General features: G+C 41.9%; 1 protein-coding gene across 8 annotated transcripts in view; it reads left to right on the top strand.

Moving 5' to 3' along the window:
* Positions 1-15,497, top strand: part of TIAM1 (TIAM Rac1 associated GEF 1) — a 273,240-nt gene that overhangs the window by 143,675 nt on the left and 114,068 nt on the right. The window contains exon 2 of one of the 8 annotated variants that reach the window (XM_032798275.2): positions 9,427-9,586. The exons of the other annotated variants lie outside the window; for them this stretch is intronic. The gene's annotated coding sequence lies outside the window, so the exon portion shown is untranslated. The remainder of the gene's footprint in view (positions 1-9,426; positions 9,587-15,497) is intronic. 8 annotated transcript variants of the gene reach the window in all.

The following is a 15,497-nucleotide window of genomic DNA, read 5'->3' as shown; positions in this document are numbered from 1 at the left end:
TATTGCAAGTTATTTCATGAGACTAATGACCCGAGAGATTGCGGATCGGGGAAAGAATATATAATAGTTTCCTAAATTTATTCAATTTCTGATGTTCTCATCTTCGATCTAGACGGGTTTGTGGCATTCCTTGTAGCCTGATTTCAGTCTGTTCAGATCCTCGGGCTGGAAGTCTCATATTCCATAATTAGGCAGTCAAATTCATTATTTTAAAATTTTTTATTTCATTTATTATAAACCTAAAGGATTTAAAAAACATATGAAGGCTTGATTTCTTAAGAGCGTTTAAGCATTGATTTGTCTAATTTGCCCTCCGGTTACTGTGATTTCATGTGATTTGAGTCTTAGGTTATCCAGTCTAGCGCCTTATGCATTGTGCCAATAGCATTTTCCTTGGGCAGTCGTGTAGCTGTGCATGCAATGTGCATTTTGTGTTTGAAACATCAGAGGCCTTACATTGGGTTTCAAGGTTACTCAGAGATTGGCCAATTCTGAGTCTTCCTGCTCAGATGTCCCAGACTTTCCAGATAATGGCTTGTCTAAATATAATATGAAGTTTGCAGACAATACAAAGTTGGGAGGCGTTACAAGTGCTTTGGAGGATAAGATTAAAATTCAAAATGATCTGGACAAACTGGAGAAGTGGTCTGAAGTAAATAGGATGAAATTCAATAAGGACAAATGCAAAGGAAGGAACAATCAGTTGCACACACATAAATGGGAAATGACTGCCTAGGAAGGAGTACTGTGGAAAGAGATCTGGGAGTCATAGTGAATCACAAGCTAAATATGAACCATCAGTGTAACACTGTTGCAAAAAAAAGCGAACATCATTCTGGGATATATTAGCAGGAGTGTTGTAAGCAAGGCACGAAAAGTAATTCTTCCGCTCTACTCTGCTGATTAGACCTCAACTGGAGTATTGTATCCAGTTCTGGGCGCCACGTTTCAGGAAAGATGTGGACAAATTGAAGAAAGTCCAGAGAAGAGCAACAAAAATGATTAAAGGTCTAGAAAACATGACCTATAAGGGAAGATTGAAAAAACTGAGTTTGTTTAGTCTGGAAAAGAGAAGACTGAGAGGGGCGTAAATTGCAGCAAGAGCGGTTTAGGTTGGACATTAGGAAAAACTTCCTAACTGTAAAGGTGTTTAACACTGGAATAAATTGCCTAGGGAGGTTGTGGAATCTCCATTGTTGGAGATTTTCAAGAGAAGGTTAGACAGACATCTGTCAGGGATGGTCTAGATAATACTTAGTGCTGGGGACTGGACTAGATGACCTCTCGAGGTGCCTTCCCTTTATGTTAGTATAACTTCACCAACATTAGGGGTTGTATTGGAAGAACTATATCAGTAAAAAATCAGACTCCTAACTGACATTGTTATACCGGTGCAACAACTGTATGTAGCCCAGGCCTAAATTCTCTATTCTACATTTATTGTATATCTAAAACTCCCATTAATCTCCAGAAAAATTTTGGATGTGCAAGAAATATATACAAGGGCCAAAAGATATAGTAATAGTAGTAACAGCAATACTTAGCATTTATATACAGCTTTAAGCTTCAAAACACTACATAAGCATTAGCTAATTCTCAAAACACCCTTGTAAAATGGGGATTATAATTCCTATTTTACAGATAAAAAAACTGAGAAACAAAGAGAGAGTGAGTAACAAGTGGGGAAAGGAGAAAAATTTGCATTATTTCAGTTTTGCATTCGTGGAAGGGATTAATATTTCAAGCTCCACTTATCGGATGTCTCTTCTTAGATGTTCTTATTAGCTCCTGGTGGAATTAATATTGTATTGTTCTTCTGTGTCAGTGTAATATCTTTAAAGATGCTCCACATTTTTCTTCAAAGCTAAATAGGTTATTTCTTACTTTTTAATTAAAAAATGCTGTATAGGTAAGTGTTTTTACCTAAAAATGTGGCAAAAATGGTTCCGGTTGGAACCTTTTTGTTGGTCCATGCTTAAAACAGCTTAAATTAAAGCATACAAAAATTAACAGCTGTTATGGATGTCTGGTCCACAAAGTTTCATGTCCTGTTCATTGAGTTGGAGTCTAAACAATATCTATTACTTCCATGGAAATCATGATGGTCTTATTGAAAAAGCCTGATGGACATCTTCTACAATGTTGATCTCATTGATCTGTGTGGACTCTTTGATATTGAAGTTTTAGATTTTAATTTATGCCGTGTCTACAGGAAAAGATGTTAATGTTTTTGAAGGTCATTGTAAAGGAATGAATTAGCTCACATGATATTGACCACAACTTTGTGGTTATTGTAGTTCAGGACTCATCATGTTCATCATCATGTCAGCTACAATTCAGTGATGAATAATTCACATGATGTTGAATGTGATTTGTCCAGGTCTTCACTAACCACATGGTCATGGTCAACATCCGGTTTACATACTTGATTCTTCATTAGTGAGCTCATATACAGTAAAATTCTGTTCTTCAAATGATGATCCCTATTGTATTTCACTGAGGGTTATACTCATGCACCATGCTTCCAGAGAATTTGAAAGTAGTGGTGTCCATTGGTCCGCGCATGCACCCGTGCTCCGCCTCATGGTTTCATTTGAGATGATAAAGGGTGGGGCAAACCAACCACACCCTCAGTTCCATCTCACTACTGCCTGGTTGGAGTCAGAGCTTCTGGTGTCTTTCTCTGACGCACTTTAAAGAAAAACAACAACCTGTTTTTAGAATTGTACATAGTTAATTTTGGTTGTTTTTCAGTAATTTTAATCTTAGTGTTAGTTTTTAGGAATTAAGAGACATTGGAGACTCCATTTCTCTGATTCCTCCCCTGGTCTAGCACTTATGCCTAGGCACTGGATCATGCTGAAGATGCTTGGGTTCAAGATCTGCGCCTCCTGCCCGTGTTCGTTCTCGGTCAGTGAGAAGCACCACCTGTACTGCTTGGGAGAAACCCATGTTGCATCCAGGTGCAGTATCTGCCTCTCCTTCCAAGCCACACCTAAGAAGGCCGAGCTCTCCGCTTCAAGAAGCATCTCATGGATGTTCCCATGAGGCCGGTATCAAATCCAGGTTGGGGAATCACCCCCGTACATTGGTCTGAGAAGCCCAGGAATGCGCCTCTGACTACAGAGATCAAGTCCAGTTCTATAGGTACCAGTACTACAGACTCCATGCCCGGGGCCTAGTCATGAAGCCAGGGCATAAGCATGGCAGTAAGTTTTCCTCCAGGCCTAGAAAGGAAGATGAGTTTTCCATGAGTTCCACAGAGAAACAGTGTGTTCCAAGGCTCACAAGCACAACAAGAAGTCGCTTAAGTAACCGGAGCCACGAGTCCCATCCCACTGAGCCACGTACATCTTCCAAGTCAGTATCCCTTAAGTCAGGGGTTCTCAAAGTTGGGGTTGCAAGGTTATTATGGGGGGGTTGCGAGCTGTCAACCTCTACCGTAAACCCCACTTTGCTCCAGCATTTATAATGGTGTTAAATATATAAAAAAGTGTTTTTAATTTATAAGGGGGGGGTCGCACTCAGAAGCTTGCTATGTGAAAGGGGTCAGCAGTACAAAAGTTTGAGAGCCACTGCCCTAAGTCAAGCAAACCATCAGTCCTGAAGCAGATATCCATTGTGGCTCTTATTCCTCTGACACTGGGGAGGTTGGATACAGGCCAACTTCCTCCCTGCCTGGTGGATGCTTGCTTCCGCCCCACCCCTGGCCCTTCCCCTGCCCCCGCCTCTTCCCGCCCTTGCACTGCACTCGCCCCACTCCTCTTCCATCCTTTCCCCAAAGTCCCTCCCCACTCTGCCTTTTCCAACCCCAGCCCCACCCTGCTCCCCTCCTCTACCTCTTCTCTACCTCCTCCCCTGGGCGTGCTGTGTCCCCGCTCCTCCCCATCCCTCCTGGAAAGTCCTAAGCACTGCCAAATAACTGTTAGGCGTCAGGGAGACGGGAAGTGCTGGGAGAGAGGGGGAGGAGTGGATGCGGCATGCTTGAGGAGTGGGTGGGGGCGGGGGAGCTTGGCTGCCAGTGGGTGTGGAGTACCTGCTAATTTTTCCCTGTGGGTGCTCCATCTCCAGAGCACCGATGGAGTCGGCACCTATGCGAGGTTGGTGTTTGGTGCTTGCGCCCCAGGAACTTTTTGGTTTGGGTGAAGTGTTTCACCTCAAGGCAAAGTGGAAGCATTTCGCCTCCTGGGCTAGCCAGGGAGGTCTGGCACCTGACGGCATGGACATTTCCCTTCTTTTAGAGTACTTAGAAGGCTCACACTCAATTCCATTAAGATGCACATGACAGCTATTATTGCTTTCCACTCCCTTGTGGAAGGACGCTCTGTGTTTACTCACCCAATGACTAGCAGGTTTTGGAAAGGTCTTAGAACTCATCTACCTGTTCAGCCTATTGCTCCCCAGTTGGATCTTAGCCTTGTCCTCTCAACATTAATAAAATCACCCTTTGAACCTCTGGCTCCCTGTCTCTCTTTTCCATGAAGGTCACCTTCCTGGTAGCTGTTAGTTCCACAAGAAGGGTGGGAGAATTGGGGGCCACGATGGCTGACACCCCCTCCATTACCATATTCAAAAAGAACAAAGTTTCCCTGCGTCTGCACCTCAAATTTCTCCCAAAGATAGTATCTCATTTTCATCTCAGCTAACCTACTTTCTTTCCAAACCTCACACTTTGGTAGAGAAGCAGCACCTTTGCTCCCTGAACATCTGCAGGACCTTGGCCTTCTACCTGCACAGGACAAGACCATTAAGGAAGTCTCCTAGACTGCTTATCGCTGTAGTTGAACAGATTAAAGAGCAGGAGATCTCCCCACAGAAGATCTCTAAGTGGAGTTTGGGTTGCATTACACTCTGCTATCAGTTATCGGGACTGTCCCCACCCCTTGGTGTGAGGGGCCCATTCCATGAGAGCACATGAATAAACTACAGCCTTCCTGGACAATATACCACTTCCAGACATATGTAGGGCAGCCACGTAGAGTTGGATACATACCTTCGCTTCACGTTATGCCCTGATGCAAGACTCTGCAACGGATGTTTCGTTTGGTGCAGCTGTCCTCCTTTCAACCATTCCATCATATTTCCTCGCATCCTCCACCTACTTAAGTATTGCTTACTAAATCACCCTGGCTGGGATACAATAGGGACTATCACTCGAAGAAGAAGAGGAGGTTACTTATGTGTAATTTGAGGTTCTTCTTCGAGTGCTTGCTCATATCCATTCCAGTTAGGTGTGTGCGCGCCGCGTGCACGTTCGTCGGAAGATTTTTACCCTAGCAACACTCGATGGGTCGGCAGGGGCACCCCTGGAGTGGCGCCGCTATGGTGCCGGATATATACCCCTGCCGACCCAGCCGCCCCTCAGTTCCTTCTTACCGCCGTGTCGGTCGTTGGAACAGTGGAGCGCAGCTTAGCTGACCTCCGCTTCCTAGCTACTCGTAGTTCTTGTGTATATTAGTTATAATCCTTTTATTGTATATACTTATGCGTTTTTTCTTTACTAGCATAGTTAGTTTATAATAGTTAGCGGGGTTGGGGAGTAGCCCCTCCCCGCAACCAGTGCCGGAGCCCATGCCGGCTCACCGGTTCTTAGACTGTGCTTGGACACCTCAGACCGTTGCTGAGAGGAGATCCACACGACTCCTGTTACGTGCCTCGGGGGACTGCATTCACAGCTAAGTGCCCATTTGCAGGCGTTTAGCGAGAACAAAACGGAGCGGCACTTTCATTTCCCCTCCGCCTTCTGCACGCGAGCGTGGCTACTCGGCGGACAGAAGCGCCTCCTCGGCACCGGACCCCCCGGCACCGCGCCATTACTGGCACCGAAGTCGACCTCGGCACCGCTCCCTCTCTCTGAGGTTGCGGAAGCCCACGACTCTTCCTGCCAGTGCCTGACAGCTCTCCCGGCAGCCGCTGTGGTTGAACTCCAGGCTCCTGCTGCTTCTGTGCCAACTGCACCACAGCAGAGAGCTCATTCAGTCGGATCGCCTGGCACCAACACCTGCAGAGACGGTGAGACACCGCACTGTTGATTCCGGTTCCGCCGGGCGTTGATTCCAGTGCCTGCCTTGCTCCCGGCATTCGCCGTGGTTGAGCCTCCCGCTCCTGCTGCTTCCGTGCCAACTGCACCGCAGCCAGTGAGCTCGTCTAAGTCGGATCACCGGCACCGACACCTGCCGCAGCACCGACAACGCCGGCACCGTTGATCCGGTCCCGCAAGGGCCGTCGAATCCAGTGCCTGGCCGTTCCCCGGCACGCGCCGTGGTTGAGCCTCCTGCTCCTGCTGCTTCCGTGCCAACGGCACCGCAGCCAGAGGCTCATCTAAGTTGGATTGTGTCGGCCGACACGACACCTGCACGCACAGACCGACAACGCCGGCACCGTTCGATCCCGGTCCGCGAGGGCCGTCGAATCCCGATGCCTGGGCGCTCCCCGGCACGCGCCGTGGTTGAGCCTCCTGCTCCTGCTGCTCTCCGTGCCAACGGCACGCAGCCAGAGAGCTCATCTAAGTTGGATTTGCCCGGCACGACCCCTGCCGCCGGCTCACCGACAACGCCGCCACCAAGACCGGCACCGTCGACCCTACCAACCAAAGGAATCCGCAAGGGCCGTTCGACATCAGGCCTGGGCCGCGTCCCAGGCACGCGCCAAACACCTACCAACATCCATAAATCCCAAATCGTGGTTGTCGACCTCCTGTCTGTATCCGCAAAAAGAACAGGGGTACTTGTGGCACCTCAGAGACTAACAAATTTATTTCAGCACGAGCTTTCGTGAGCTACAGCTCACTTCTTCGGATGCATAGAATGGAACACACAGACAGGAGATATTTATACATACAGAGAACATGAAAAGGTGGAAATATGCATACCAGCATACCATTCATGTTTTCTGTATGTATAAATATCTCCTGTCTGTGTGTTCCATTCTGTGCATCCGAAGAAGTGAGCTGTAGCTCTCGAAAGCTCATGCTGAAATAAATTTGTTAGTCTCTAAGGTGCCACAAGTACTCCTGTTCTTTTTTCAATTGCATGAGTAATCCCATTGAAGTCAGCAAGAGTTTTCCCATTGAGTTTAGTAGGAGCAGAGTTAAACTAATGCTGAGCATTTTTAAAGACCCCACCATATTATTTTTTTAAATCATTCCCTCATAGATGCACACTTTGCATTTCTGTGGGGGACAAGAAGAACATGTATTCTAGAAAACTTGCACAAATTAATTAAATGTGAAGTAGATTTAGCAAGCAATCAAATACTGCCATTTTTTTCCCGTTAAAACTTCCAGCAAAAATGTTTCTTGGTAATATAAAAATATTCCAGAATACAGCTCTTACCAAAATAAACTGGCAGTCCAAACTATAGCTACACCTTTTCCTTTGGAAGTACCCTATCCCCTGTGTTAGCATTTTCTACATTTTTGTTGTTGGATGGAGAAATGTCAGGGTACATTTCCTGAAAGCAAAGGAATAAATTAATAATATCTTTATCCATTGTGCCTGAAACACATTATGGTCCATTAAAAAAAAAACCTATTATGATGAGTCTAAAAAAACCCACCAGTGCAGGCATTGTCCACTTGAAAACAAGTTTAAGGAAGAGGATCAAATAAATGGGACTGCTGTGTTACACATAGGTAACATTTGTATTTTTTTCTAAGAACAAATAATTTGCTCTACAGGGTGAAACAGTTTTGTAAAAACAGAACGTAATTAACGTCACTGTGCTACCTTCAGCTGTCTTATCTCCCCTGTGCAATATTTCAGTAGTGTCTGAAGCACTCCTGACCAATGTTATGATAATCATTGTAATTTTTTGTACCTTTCAGATGTTAGTCCTTTTTTCTAGTGCTTAGTGTTTGAGTTAATTTTATAGTTGGGCACAATGTTGTTCATCAAATTAAGCAGCAGATTTTATAAATGGTTCCAAAACAAGTACTTTTATTATTCTGGAGATTATAGACTTTGTTTTCTGGATGCACTGTTTTAGTTTATTGCAGCATAGAAGCCTCCATGTTATGCTCACACTTAGAGCCACTGAATGACACATCGCTATCCTGCATTTCAGCAAGAAGGATAGACAGAAATTATTTTAATATGTGTTTTGTATACACCCACATTGAATTTGTATAGAAGGTACAAGAGATATTTGACAAAAAAGAATAAATAAGAGTTTGGTATTTACTAAACCCTGTCAAGTGAAAGGTATTCTAGTGGGGACATGAAAAATTCATTAACACATTTGGCCAAAAAATTTCATTCCAATATATACACAAATGATTGCACAGATTTTTTCCCCCTCTCTTTTAGCTATACAATTTTTTAGCTGTCACACGCAACATTTTTGCTAGGCACTAATAAAGAACTTAACAAAGCTCTGACTAGTTTTATGGCTTGGTTAGGGGGAGTCGTTTTCTTTAAAAATAGAAGATTACTTTCAATACATTTTGTAAAGTCAAATGTTCTGCTGGGAAAAGTATACAATGGGCAAACTTCAGAAACTGGAGTGGAATCTGAATGTGAATATACATTCCTGTGTATGTTCTCAGAACGTGAGGAATAGGTTCAGACATGTTAAAGCCTGGATAAAAAGTGATAATATAATTTCCTCTTCCATTCCCACAGCTGGGTGTAGATAAGACACACCAAACTTTTGTTTGTAACCTTTTCCCTACCTGGCCCGCTACAGGTTCCGTATTTTGAAACTCCTAACATTTCTGTTTGATGAGAGTACTCTACAGAGCTGCAGCCATGCAGATCATACTCTTCATTTTGCTTTGCTGTTGTGTTTCTGTCATGCTCAGCCATGTTTGAAATTCAAATTAATAATTAAACAATTTAAACTAAATTAATTCATTACTGTGTATCTTGCTATTTTTGTTTGGCTAGCAGGCGGTTAAAGCAACACTCCCACCTCAAAAGTGAACTATGTTCAAACACACTGCCAAAAGGCTGTGCTAGGAAGAGTCTGACTTTTTGGATAGTTGTTTGTTCTTACCTGACTCAGTTGTGCTATTCAAGAAATCATGTTTTCACCACATCAGAATCTGATGTGATAGTTCTGAAACGAAGTGCCATAAATCTTTTTAATGCCACATTTACAATTTCGTATGTTGTTTATGTATGTGTGTGTGTGAACACACACACACTCCCTTTATGTGTGAATGTATATGTGGGCATTTTATATTTTTATATACATAGACCACAAAATAATAAATAGAAAAACAAAAAAAAACCCCACAGTGGTGGGCAGCAGAGGCAGGGAAGCCCATAAATCAAATGGCTCTCCTTGAAAGGGAAGTGATAGGTGAAAAAGCAACATAATAAAATAAGAGAAAACTGGAGAAAGAAAGATATCTATTAAATCTACAACACTGTGCAGTTATGGAGTCTATGGAAGTCGTTTTCTTCTTCTTATTATTTTTTAAAGATTCCTCATAAGATAGAAATTGAAGAGTTTAAAACTGTACAAAGCAATGCCCTGGGGACAATGCGGAGACAATACAGACAAAAGGGGGCACCAAGAGCACACAAAAGGGCAGAATATGGCCGCTACCTAGGGGTGGTGGAAAACACTGCTAGAGATGAAGGTAATAAAGCTAGACTCTATATATGCTGAATTCTCTTGTGCAACTTCATACACGTCCCACCTTGTAACAAAGCTATTCTGTGGTCAAGGACTGGGAATCAGATCTGGATCCTGTTCCCAGTTCTGCCATAGACTTTCTGTGTGAATTTGAATAAATCACTTAATCTTTCTGTTCCTCGGTTCCCCATCTGTGAACTGGGGCTAATATTCCCTACCTCACAAGAATATTGCGAGGGTAAATTAATTAATGATTGTGAGTTATTCAGACACTGTAGGAATGGGGCCATATAATTACCTAATTGGACAGAAGAATTCAGTGGCATTAGTTCAGTTATTTGCAAGAGGAAAAACAATGCATCTTAAGTGCTTGCAGGGTTGGCTGTGTGGCACTCATTTATCTTTCTGCCTGACATCAATTATTTTGTATTTCCTCCCCGGTCCCAGATACCCCCTTCTCACCTCTTTTAAAAGTGATCTTGGGCCTCATGCTGACTGATCTTTCTCGCCCACGATGTCCATTGACTGCAAAAGAAGCTGTGGGTGCTTAGTAACTCTCAAAGTTAGACTTCTTAGGAGAGCTTGTATGCTACTGGTGATTATAAGTGAGAAGCTGCAATATTACCAACCTCAAATGTTCAAAAATTATGGGTCAGGCCTCAAAGTCATGCGAATTAAAAACAAACAAATAATACAGCTTTTTATTTGCCTTCTAATGTCTGAGCCTGGAGGGTTCACACTTTCCAGCTTTACTCCGTAACCATGAAGGCTAGAAGCTTCCTTTAAACAATATTTTATAAATGATAACAGCTGGGATTCTCCACTAGTCACATGACCCAAGGGCTTTCAGAAAAACAGCAAATATCATGAGGCTTATGATAAAATTGTGAGAATTGCAAACTCTGAATTTGAGAGACCAGCATGAAGTTATTTAGCTGTTCATAGGAAGCAAATTTGTTTTCTGCCATTCTCTCTCTCTCTCTCTTTTAACATTATAATATTTTTATGAAAAAGAGCACTCTGGAATTATACAAACAGTTGCGCATACATTCAGGACTAGTGGATTGTTAATGTTATAATGATTGTAGGCTAATTTTGACATAAAACGATATTTGTCTTTTTTTTTAAACCAGGGACCAAATTCTACCCCATTGACCCTTTTCTGTCCAGTGAAATCAGTAAGACTACTCACAGAGTAAGGTACTACTCAGCATGAATAAAAGTGGTCGAATCTGCCCCCAAATTATTTCCCCAGCTATCATCATAATGGTTTTTGTTGTATTTTAAAATTATTGAAGAATCTCCAATGAAAATTACACCTCTCTTGTGATCTATTATGCTAATAAATATCTGATCATCCTAAATGATGTCCCATGTATCGACTGATGGAGCAGGATTTGAGATTATTGTAGGATACATATCATTCTTATTTTAAGTGTTAAATGATTTTTTTTTCTAATTTGATTAATCATATCAAGTATTCTCTACCTACTCACACATTTCAGACTTAATTCTGAGATTTAATAATTAACCCTTAATGGGCTGTAAATCTGTATAAGATTTCAAAGAAAGGAAGCCAATAAACTGTTTCTATTATAAATCTAAGCCCCCAGATCAAGCAAACAGCATAAACCTCAGCAACAAATCATAGTTAGTGGATTTATTGTTTGCTATACCAAAAACTGTATAAATGTCAGTAGCTAATTGCAGTCTTACATATGTTACCGTGGAGATGCATAGTGGTGCTTGGGCATATTACACAAGTTGGAATTTAAGGTCATTTTCTCCAACCGAGAAGTGATCTAACAGAGTCCTCTTCTGAACTTAAAGCAATGACACAATTTTCTGTAGAGGAACAACACGTTTGGTTGCTTTTTGGATGCCTTATATACTATACATTACTGTGGGAATTTGATGTGATAGCAAAAGATGTTAGGTGAGATGTCAACATGGATTGATTAAAATTGTAGCAAGTGACATAACTGAAGATTTGTCTAAAGCATAACACTTTTTCATATATGATATTTTTGGGAAGGAGTTTGAAGACAAAAAGATACATGGGTATACTTTTGAGAAGAATGTGTGGAAGCCAGAATAGTGGTTCTCTTGTCTGTTATCCCTTTGTTGTTTCTGGTGTGGAAATAGGTGAGGGAATGGGTGGAGGAAAGCGAGGTACTTCACTGAAGAATTTCCAGTTGCAAGTAAGTGAGCTAGTAATCAGCAAAGTTGATCCAAATTTCTGACTGTTCAAATCACATTATCTCTCCAAAGGCCTGATACACAAAGGCCTTTGAAGTCAATTTCCATCAAATTCATTGGGCTTTGGATCAAGCCGGAAAAGAAGACCGTAAGAGAGTTGTCTATTGACAGACCAGCAAAGTTGCTGGACTACTTATGTAGCAACCTGTTCTGCATTATATTGAAATTGGCTAGGAGCCTCTTACTGAAGAAAAATAAATTGTTTCAGCAGTGTGGATGGGGGCTATTTGTCTGACATCTTAGGTTTCTGATGTGTTTTGTTGTTGTTCTTTTTGAAGGAGTTCATCTTCACTGTAGCCTGAGATTGGCAGTGCTGTGGCATAGAGCATCAGCCATAGTGTAGCAAAAAGAGAATAATCATGTTGTGCCATGTTTGAACAACTAAACCCAGGGCTTCACTGAAGTGTCTAAACAGTGAAATTCCACGTAACAGGGCCTGGTGAAGAAAAGAACAGTTTTGCTCTGCTGTAGAACTGAAAGCAGTAAGGCAGGTGTGAAAAGAAGCATAATGCTTCCCAAGCACAGGTGTGTAAAACGGTAGGATTAAGGTTGTGTCTACATGAACGGTTCTGTGGCACAGCTGTATGCCCATCAGGGATCACACCTCTTCACACTCCAGACTGATAGAGCTATGGCAGCAGAAGTCAGCAGGTTAGCCCTCGCCTGTGTTATGGCACCCTCCTTAGATTTCTGCATTACATAGAGATGTCTTTGTGTCATTGGCATAATGACTTCCTGCACAAGAGGTAACTTTTCTTGCACCATATTAAACAGGATCAAAAGCTGTTTGAAAAACGGAGAAAATAAAATGTGAAATATTTTATTGGTTTTTCCTCCTTTCTGCTCCATTCTCCCCCCCCCCCCCGTTTCCTCTCTTTTTACATTTTGCTTCTGAAAAAGGGTTGGGAAAGGAAAAAAATATGGAGAAATATTTTTTAAAAAAATTAAATTTTCATTTTGGTGAAAAAAAAAAAAGTTGTTGTTTTGACCAAAAAAATTTTGCATTTGAAAAATTTCAGCTTGCTCTAATACTATGTGCAGGGGCAGAGGGGTGGGGGTTCGCACTGGACCCCAAGAGAGACTCTGCTGGGCTGCAAGTTGAACTTTTAAGTTTACAGAAGCTATTGCAGGTTCCCAGAACCTCCACAAGCCACCAGATGGTCATGTCTCTGTTTGATCTTCTAATAGGGATTTGAGAATTGCAATTATATGAACATGTGCAACAGCTGGAATCCTGTAAAACTGTGATTTTTTCGAAAGGGATATGAGGGTCAATAGGAGACCTGTGCAAGACTGAAAAGTCGTCTTTTCTTTATATTCAAATGTAAAATCTCCTTTTGGTTTCTGCCTTGTCTTTTGGGATATTAGAAGTATTGTACAGGGCTTTCTTTTAAAATGTGCTTGTTCCCAAAAAGCGACTTAAAATGACATCACCATCCTCTGTTTCCTGTTTGTCTTAGAATTTATATAGAATTACTGACAAAAATAAACTTCTCTTTTAGTACTGTAAAACAAATACAGCTATGGGCGGGTGGTGCTGGAACCTTTGCTAGAGGATGTAGAGTAAGAGGCTTTTGTGGAGGCTGTGACATGTGAAAGGAAGAAACTTTGATTTCAAAGTGGTAGAAAAAACGCAGAAGTCCACGGTGCTATGTTTAATACTCACACCAATGTAATGGAGTCTCTGTTCATGGTGCAACACCATTTTTAAACTGGAGATTATCACTCATGCACGTACACACGCTGACAAAAGTGCAGCAGAACTGTGACAGTCACTCCTCCATTTTATGAATCCAGCCTTTTCTTTTCTTATGTGCAGTTTGTATGAATCCAGGTGCTATTTCCACTCTAGGATGTGTTGAATAATTTGCATGTAACTTGAGTATAGGTGAACAGGAGCAGTTTGTACATATCCAAATATGGTCATGTATAGATTTACTCCAATTTATGTTTTTATTTGGGTTGGGAAAACTGCCACATAAAATATCAGTAGCTTTTCTCAGCTAATAAAATAATGTATCACTCTTTAAAGTGAATGCTAGCTGTTTTTGTTTATTTTGGGTCACTTACCCGTGTGAGGCATTGAAATAATGAAATGACGCATACCTTGCCAAAAATATAAAGTGCTGCGTAGGTATACAGTATCTTCACCTGATGGAATTGCTGGTAATTTACTTCTCTGGCATTTCTAGTCAAAATGAAGAATTTTTAGAACCTTTGTTGTAAATGGCAAAGAATGACTGCACATGTAAAAATGAATTCTAGAATTTCTTGACAAACATGAAGTACGCTAATATTATGGCGCCATGTAATGTTTTGTTTGCTACAGGACTGTAACCTTCAGCAGCTTCTATTTCTAAGAAAAGGATTCTTGACACCCAGATTCAGGTAGAACAAATTTTTGCAGGTGACCTTATTGAAAAAAGAACTGCATCACAGCTGACACTATGCATTTCTCCATTAACTAACTGGTTCTGTATTCAGTCAAACAGAACATATAATGGTGTCTGTAACAGCACCATCTGCTGACTTCCCAGTAATGTTTCACACCCTTCTATTTGAAGATAAAGAGAATCTATCAGATCGGATCTTGCAATATGGGAATGTGAGTGGCGCAAAGGAGCCGGAATATGGCCATAACTGTAATTGTAGTATGCCATAATTGTCATTCTCCCCTCCCACCCTCGCAGGCAGGAACAGTCTCTGTTGGTGTAAAGCTGCATCAGCTGCCTCTTCGCTCCAGCATAGAGGATGTGTTAGGGACAGGGAGAGTCATGCTTCTGCAGGATGGTTCACTGGTCTGCTTAGCCAATTCTCAGCTGGTGCATAGTCTCATAGGGACCATTCACAGCTGAAGTAATTGAGAGCAGCCCTAGGCCTTTCTAACTAATACTGAGGCAAGGGCTGCGGTGATAGAATCACAATTACAGAATCAGGGAGCCATAACCAGTTCCCTAATGGTCTCTGTCTCCCTTGCATTAGCGGATCTCAGTGGTAGTGAGAATCTAGCCCATCAAGTTTATTGTTACTAGATTTTTGAAATTTGCTATAACCCAATATTTCAAAACATTGCTGCCACAACCCACATTACTCACATGGGAATTCCTTAATAAATATTGATAATTTATTACCAATACATGGTTTTACATTGCCAGTCAGGGCAGCACATTAATAGTTAGTGTCTTTCAAATTTTCTGTGGATTCTGGCTATAAAATGTTATGTGTGGCCAGGGGTAAAGTCTTCCGGTTGAACAAAACTGTCGTCTGGCCTGGGAATAGAACTTACTGTGTCAGAACTGGAATCAGTCAAGCTGAGGTAAACTTGCGATAAGAACAAATTTCTCCAGCTATGTCCCAATTTTCCTCTGCCGTCAGTGCGTGCAAGATAGGATCTTGGTGTGAGTAGTTTGGCTTTGACGATGCCAGGTTGTTGCTGACCATCAGGGTTATGAATGTATGCTCTTTCTTCTACCTGTAGAAAAAGGTAGGGGGATTGTGTTATTGTAATATCTGGACTGGTGAATGTGTTCTTCTTTGACTGGTGTGTTGATATTGGGTCAAACCAGCAATATTCGGTCCTTCGCATGACCTATTCTGCTTTCGACGTGCCGCGAATGAATTATATTTATTATTCCAAATTTTAGTTATTATGGAAC

This window comes from Chelonoidis abingdonii, chromosome 1 (assembly GCF_003597395.2).
Source record: "Chelonoidis abingdonii isolate Lonesome George chromosome 1, CheloAbing_2.0, whole genome shotgun sequence".
In the NCBI taxonomy this organism is placed as follows: Eukaryota; Metazoa; Chordata; order Testudines; family Testudinidae; genus Chelonoidis; species Chelonoidis abingdonii.
This window is presented reverse-complemented; position numbering and strand designations above follow the sequence as displayed.